Here is a 7,500-nt window from a genome sequence, read left to right as displayed (position 1 = left end):
TCACTCAGTGTAGCGCGCGTGCGGCCCCGGACATCTAAGGGCATCACAGACCTGTTATTGCTCAATCTCGTGTGGCTAAACGCCACTAGTCCCTCTAAGAAGTTAGACGCCGACCGAGAAGGTCGCGTAACTATTTAGCATGCCAGAGTCTCGTTCGTTATCGGAATTAACCAGACAAATCGCTCCACCAACTAAGAACGGCCATGCACCACCACCCACAGAATCAAGAAAGAGCTCTCAATCTGTCAATCCTACCTGTGTCCGGGCCGGGTGAGTTTCCCCGTGTTGAGTCAAATTAAGCCGCAGGCTCCACTCCTGGTGGTGCCCTTCCGTCAATTCCTTTAAGTTTCAGCTTTGCAACCATACTTCCCCCGGAACCCAAAGACTTTGGTTTCCCGGAAGCTGCCGGAAAGGTCGTCATGGTAACGCCTCCCGATCGCTAGTTGGCATCGTTTATAGTCAGAACTAGGACGGTATCTGATCGTCTTCGAACCTCTGACTTTCGCTCTTGATTAAAGAAAACATTCTTGGCGAATGCTTTCGCAGTAGTTCGTCTTCCGCCGATCCAAGAATTTCACCTCTAACGGCAGAGTACGGACGCCCCTGTCTGTCCCTCTTAATCATTACCTCGTGCTCCGAAAACCAACAAAATAGAACCGAGGTCCTATTCCATTATTCCATGCAACACTATGCAGAGGAACAGCCTGCTTTGAACACTCTAATTTTTTCAAAGTAAACTTATCGGCCACCGCCGACACTCAGTCAAGAGCACCGACGGAGAACCGAAGGTGAGGCGAACGCAACCAGTGACACGCCTTGCGACGGACCGGCGGCGCTCGCCCAAAATCCAACTACGAGCTTTTCAACCGCAACAACTTTAGCATACACTGTTGGAGCTGGAATTACCGCGGCTGCTGGCACCAGACTTGCCCTCCAATGGATACTCGTTAAGAGTTTTAGGATGTACTCATTCCAATTACAGGGCCTCGTTAGAGTCCTGTATTGTTATTTTTCGTCACTACCTCCCCGTGTCGGGAATGGGTAATTTGCGCGCCTGCTGCCTTCCTTGGATGTGGTAGCCGTTTCTCAGGCTCCCTCTCCGGAATCGAACCCTGATTCCCCGTTACCCGTTATCACAAAGGTAGGCACGTAGCGTACCTTCGACAGTTGATAGGGCAGACACTTGAATGATACGTCGTCGGTGCAGAGACCGTACGATCCGCGTGGTTATCCAGAGTCATCAAACGTCACAGGACGAACCCGGTCGGTTTTGATCTGATAAAAGCGCGCCTCCCGAAGTCGGCGCTTAATGCATGTATTAGCTCTAGAATTACCACAGTTATCCACTTCGCTTACGAGACCAAATAAACCAAGACTGATTTAATGAGCCATTCGCAGTTTCGCTTTACGAGAACTCGTACTTGCACCTGCATGGCTTAATCTTTGAGACAAGCATATCACTACTGGCAGGATCAACCAGATAGCTGCGACAGCTGCGCTCGGCCCTTGCTGGGCCGCCCGGCGCGTGCTCGTCGCATTCGTTTAAGACCGAGGCGATCGCCTGCGGCCGTACTCAGCTTCGACAGTCGCTGGCCGCGACGTCCACGCTCTCGCCGGCAGTGCCAGGCGGAGCGATTTGCGTTTTTTCTTTGCTCGCCCTCTCTCGGGCTCGATCCATTCAGTTTCGCACAAACAAGAGCTCTGCCGGCCGCCTGCAGCGGTGCCTAAAACCCGGGCATAACAATGCGACCGTTCTGCTAGGCCGACAAGCGCTCAAGCCAGACGCTCGATCGAACGCCCCCTACATATTAGTCGAGACAACGGCTCGCTCATTAGCATCGCGTTTGTACTTTAACTTTTTTCGGCTCGGCTTCTTTCGACGCCGATGCCGGCGACGCAGCACTCTCTCGCCCGCCAGCCACCGAGAAAAGGGTGCGCTCCGACCGGCCCCGCACCGCTCTTTCATGGCTCATTCGAGTTTACTGTCTTTCGCTCTGACATGCCTTACCTAGGGTTAGGTTAGTATGCTTGCACGTTTGTACTTTAACTTTTTTTGGCTCGGCTTCTTTCGACGCCGATGCCGGCGACGCAGCACTCTCTCGCCCGCCAGCCACCGAGAAAAGGGTGCGCTCCGACCGGCCCCGCACCGCTCTTTCTTGGCTCATTCGAAATTACTGTCTTTCGCTCTGACATGCCTTACCTAGGGTTAGGTTAGTATGCTTGCACGTTTGTACTTTAACTTTTTTCGGCTCGGCTTCTTTCGACGCCGATGCCGGCGACGTAGCACTCTCTCGCCCGCCAGCCACCGAGAAAAGGGTGCGCTCCGACCGGCCCCGCACCGCTCTTTCTTGGCTCATTCGAAATTACTGTCTTTCGCTCTGACATGCCTTACCTAGGGTTAGGTTAGTATGCTTGCACGTTTGTACTTTAACTTTTTTCGGCTCGGCTTCTTTCGACGCCGATGCCGGCGACGCAGCACTCTCTCGCCCGCCAGCCACCGAGAAAAGGGTGCGCTCCGACCGGCCCCGCACCGCTCTTTCATGGCTCATTCGAGTTTACTGTCTTTCGCTCTGACATGCCTTACCTAGGGTTAGGTTAGTATGCTTGCACGTTTGTACTTTAACTTTTTTTGGCTCGGCTTCTTTCGACGCCGATGCCGGCGACGCAGCACTCTCTCGCCCGCCAGCCACCGAGAAAAGGGTGCGCTTCGACCGGCCCCGCACCGCTCTTTCTTGGCTCATTCAAAATTACTGTCTTTCGCTCTGACATGCCTTACCTAGGGTTAGGTTAGTATGCTTGCACGTTTGTACTTTAACTTTTTTTGGCTCGGCTTCTTTCGACGCCGATGCCGGCGACGCAGCACTCTCTCGCCCGCCAGCCACCGAGAAAAGGGTGCGCTCCGACCGGCCCCGCACCGCTCTTTCTTGGCTCATTCGAAATTACTGTCTTTCGCTCTGACATGCCTTACCTAGGGTTAGGTTAGTATGCTTGCACGTTTGTACTTTAACTTTTTTCGGCTCGGCTTCTTTCGACGCCGATGCCGGCGACGCAGCACTCTCTCGCCCGCCAGCCACCGAGAAAAGGGTGCGCTCCGACCGGCCCCGCACCGCTCTTTCATGGCTCATTCGAGTTTACTGTCTTTCGCTCTGACATGCCTTACCTAGGGTTAGGTTAGTATGCTTGCACGTTTGTACTTTAACTTTTTTTGGCTCGGCTTCTTTCGACGCCGATGCCGGCGACGCAGCACTCTCTCGCCCGCCAGCCACCGAGAAAAGGGTGCGCTCCGACCGGCCCCGCACCGCTCTTTCTTGGCTCATTCGAAATTACTGTCTTTCGCTCTGACATGCCTTACCTAGGGTTAGGTTAGTATGCTTGCACGTTTGTACTTTAACTTTTTTCGGCTCGGCTTCTTTCGACGCCGATGCCGGCGACGCAGCACTCTCTCGCCCGCCAGCCACCGAGAAAAGGGTGCGCTCCGACCGGCCCCGCACCGCTCTTTCTTGGCTCATTCGAAATTACTGTCTTTCGCTCTGACATGCCTTACCTAGGGTTAGGTTAGTATGCTTGCACGTTTGTACTTTAACTTTTTTCGGCTCGGCTTCTTTCGACGCCGATGCCGGCGACGCAGCACTCTCTCGCCCGCCAGCCACCGAGAAAAGGGTGCGCTCCGACCGTCCCCGCACCGCTCTTTCTTGGCTCATTCGAAATTACTGTCTTTCGCTCTGACATGCCTTACCTAGGGTTAGGTTAGTATGCTTGCACGTTTGTACTTTAACTTTTTTCGGCTCGGCTTCTTTCGACGCCGATGCCGGCGACGCAGCACTCTCTCGCCCGCCAGCCACCGAGAAAAGGGTGCGCTCCGACCGGCCCCGCACCGCTCTTTCTTGGCTCATTCGAGTTTACTGTCTTTCGCTCTGACATGCCTTACCTAGGGTTAGGTTAGTATGCTTGCACGTTTGTACTTTAACTTTTTTCGGCTCGGCTTCTTTCGACGCCGATGCCGGCGACGCAGCACTCTCTCGCCCGCCAGCCACCGAGAAAAGGGTGCGCTCCGACCGGCCCCGCACCGCTCTTTCTTGGCTCATTCGAAATTACTGTCTTTCGCTCTGACATGCCTTACCTAGGGTTAGGTTAGTATGCTTGCACGTTTGTACTTTAACTTTTTTCGGCTCGGCTTCTTTCGACGCCGATGCCGGCGACGCAGCACTCTCTCGCCCGCCAGCCACCGAGAAAAGGGTGCGCTCCGACCGGCCCCGCACCGCTCTTTCTTGGCTCATTCGAAATTACTGTCTTTCGCTCTGACATGCCTTACCTAGGGTTAGGTTAGTATGCTTGCACGTTTGTACTTTAACTTTTTTCGGCTCGGCTTCTTTCGACGCCGATGCCGGCGACGCAGCACTCTCTCGCCCGCCAGCCACCGAGAAAAGGGTGCGCTCCGACCGGCCCCGCACCGCTCTTTCTTGGCTCATTCGAGTTTACTGTCTTTCGCTCTGACATGCCTTACCTAGGGTTAGGTTAGTATGCTTGCACGTTTGTACTTTAACTTTTTTCGGCTCGGCTTCTTTCGACGCCGATGCCGGCGACGCAGCACTCTCTCGCCCGCCAGCCACCGAGAAAAGGGTGCGCTCCGACCGGCCCCGCACCGCTCTTTCTTGGCTCATTCGAAATTACTGTCTTTCGCTCTGACATGCCTTACCTAGGGTTAGGTTAGTATGCTTGCACGTTTGTACTTTAACTTTTTTCGGCTCGGCTTCTTTCGACGCCGATGCCGGCGACGCAGCACTCTCTCGCCCGCCAGCCACCGAGAAAAGGGTGCGCTCCGACCGGCCCCGCACCGCTCTTTCTTGGCTCATTCGAAATTACTGTCTTTCGCTCTGACATGCCTTACCTAGGGTTAGGTTAGTATGCTTGCACGTTTGTACTTTAACTTTTTTTGGCTCGGCTTCTTTCGACGCCGATGCCGGCGACGCAGCACTCTCTCGCCCGCCAGCCACCGAGAAAAGGGTGCGCTCCGACCGGCCCCGCACCGCTCTTTCTTGGCTCATTCGAAATTACTGTCTTTCGCTCTGACATGCCTTACCTAGGGTTAGGTTAGTATGCTTGCACGTTTGTACTTTAACTTTTTTTGGCTCGGCTTCTTTCGACGCCGATGCCGGCGACGCAGCACTCTCTCGCCCGCCAGCCACCGAGAAAAGGGTGCGCTCCGACCGGCCCCGCACCGCTCTTTCATGGCTCATTCGAGTTTACTGTCTTTCGCTCTGACATGCCTTACCTAGGGTTAGGTTAGTATGCTTGCACGTTTGTACTTTAACTTTTTTTGGCTCGGCTTCTTTCGACGCCGATGCCGGCGACGCAGCACTCTCTCGCCCGCCAGCCACCGAGAAAAGGGTGCGCTCCGACCGGCCCCGCACCGCTCTTTCATGGCTCATTCGAGTTTACTGTCTTTCGCCCAAAGACTTTGGTTTCCCGGAAGCTGCCGGAAAGGTCGTCATGGTAACGCCTCCCGATCGCTAGTTGGCATCGTTTATAGTCAGAACTAGGACGGTATCTGATCGTCTTCGAACCTCTGACTTTCGCTCTTGATTAAAGAAAACATTCTTGGCGAATGCTTTCGCAGTAGTTCGTCTTCCGCCGATCCAAGAATTTCACCTCTAACGGCAGAGTACGGACGCCCCCGTCTGTCCCTCTTAATCATTACCTCGTGCTCCGAAAACCAACAAAATAGAACCGAGGTCCTATTCCATTATTCCATGCAACACTATGCAGGCGAACAGCCTGCTTTGAACACTCTAATTTTTTCAAAGTAAACTTATCGGCCACCGCCGACACTCAGTCAAGAGCACCGACGGAGAACCGAAGGTGAGGCGAACGCAACCAGTGACACGCCTTGCGACGGACCGGCGGCGCTCGCCCAAAATCCAACTACGAGCTTTTCAACCGCAACAACTTTAGCATACACTGTTGGAGCTGGAATTACCGCGGCTGCTGGCACCAGACTTGCCCTCCAATGGATACTCGTTAAGAGTTTTAGGATGTACTCATTCCAATTACAGGGCCTCGTTAGAGTCCTGTATTGTTATTTTTCGTCACTACCTCCCCGTGTCGGGAATGGGTAATTTGCGCGCCTGCTGCCTTCCTTGGATGTGGTAGCCGTTTCTCAGGCTCCCTCTCCGGAATCGAACCCTGATTCCCCGTTACCCGTTATCACAAAGGTAGGCACGTAGCGTACCTTCGACAGTTGATAGGGCAGACACTTGAATGATACGTCGTCGGTGCAGAGACCGTACGATCCGCGTGGTTATCCAGAGTCATCAAACGTCACAGGACGAACCCGGTCGGTTTTGATCTGATAAAAGCGCGCCTCCCGAAGTCGGCGCTTAATGCATGTATTAGCTCTAGAATTACCACAGTTATCCACTTCGCTTACGAGACCAAATAAACCAAGACTGATTTAATGAGCCATTCGCAGTTTCGCTTTACGAGAACTCGTACTTGCACCTGCATGGCTTAATCTTTGAGACAAGCATATCACTACTGGCAGGATCAACCAGATAGCTACGACAGCTGCGCTCGGCCCTTGCTGGGCCGCCCGGCGCGTGCTCGTCGCATTCGTTTAAGACCGAGGCGATCGCCTGCGGCCGTACTCAGCTTCGACAGTCGCTGGCCGCGACGTCCACGCTCTCGCCGGCAGTGCCAGGCGGAGCGATTTGCGTTTTTTCTTTGCTCGCCCTCTCTCGGGCTCGATCCATTCAGTTTCGCACAAACAAGAGCTCTGCCGGCCGCCTGCAGCGGTGCCTAAAACCCGGGCATAACAATGCGACCGTTCTGCTAGGCCGACAAGCGCTCAAGCCAGACGCTCGATCGAACGCCCCCTACATATTAGTCGAGACAACGGCTCGCTCATTAGCATCGCGTTTGTACTTTAACTTTTTTCGGCTCGGCTTCTTTCGACGCCGATGCCGGCGACGCAGCACTCTCTCGCCCGCCAGCCACCGAGAAAAGGGTGCGCTCCGACCGGCCCCGCACCGCTCTTTCATGGCTCATTCGAGTTTACTGTCTTTCGCTCTGACATGCCTTACCTAGGGTTAGGTTAGTATGCTTGCACGTTTGTACTTTAACTTTTTTTGGCTCGGCTTCTTTCGACGCCGATGCCGGCGACGCAGCACTCTCTCGCCCGCCAGCCACCGAGAAAAGGGTGCGCTCCGACCGGCCCCGCACCGCTCTTTCTTGGCTCATTCGAAATTACTGTCTTTCGCTCTGACATGCCTTACCTAGGGTTAGGTTAGTATGCTTGCACGTTTGTACTTTAACTTTTTTCGGCTCGGCTTCTTTCGACGCCGATGCCGGCGACGCAGCACTCTCTCGCCCGCCAGCCACCGAGAAAAGGGTGCGCTCCGACCGGCCCCGCACCGCTCTTTCATGGCTCATTTGAGTTTACTGTCTTTCGCTCTGACATGCCTTACCTAGGGTTAGGTTAGTATGCTTGCACGTTTGTACTTT

General features: G+C 54.4%; 1 non-coding gene and 1 pseudogene across 1 annotated transcript in view; both read right to left on the bottom strand.

Annotated features, from left to right (window-relative positions):
* Window positions 1-1,483, bottom strand: part of LOC144420326 (small subunit ribosomal RNA) — a 1,768-nt gene extending 285 nt beyond the window's left edge. The window contains exon 1 of the ribosomal RNA XR_013474679.1: window positions 1-1,483. This exon is cut by the window's left edge and continues 285 nt beyond it. This is a non-coding gene — a ribosomal RNA (small subunit ribosomal RNA).
* A 3,936-nt stretch (window positions 1,484-5,419) lies between these two features.
* On the bottom strand, window positions 5,420-6,554 carry LOC144420336 (small subunit ribosomal RNA; annotated as a pseudogene).
* Window positions 6,555-7,500: the final 946 nt, after the last annotated feature.

The sequence above is a fragment of the Styela clava genome, chromosome 2 (genome assembly GCF_964204865.1).
Source record: "Styela clava chromosome 2, kaStyClav1.hap1.2, whole genome shotgun sequence".
NCBI lineage: Eukaryota > Metazoa > Chordata > Ascidiacea > Stolidobranchia > Styelidae > Styela > Styela clava.
This window is presented reverse-complemented; position numbering and strand designations above follow the sequence as displayed.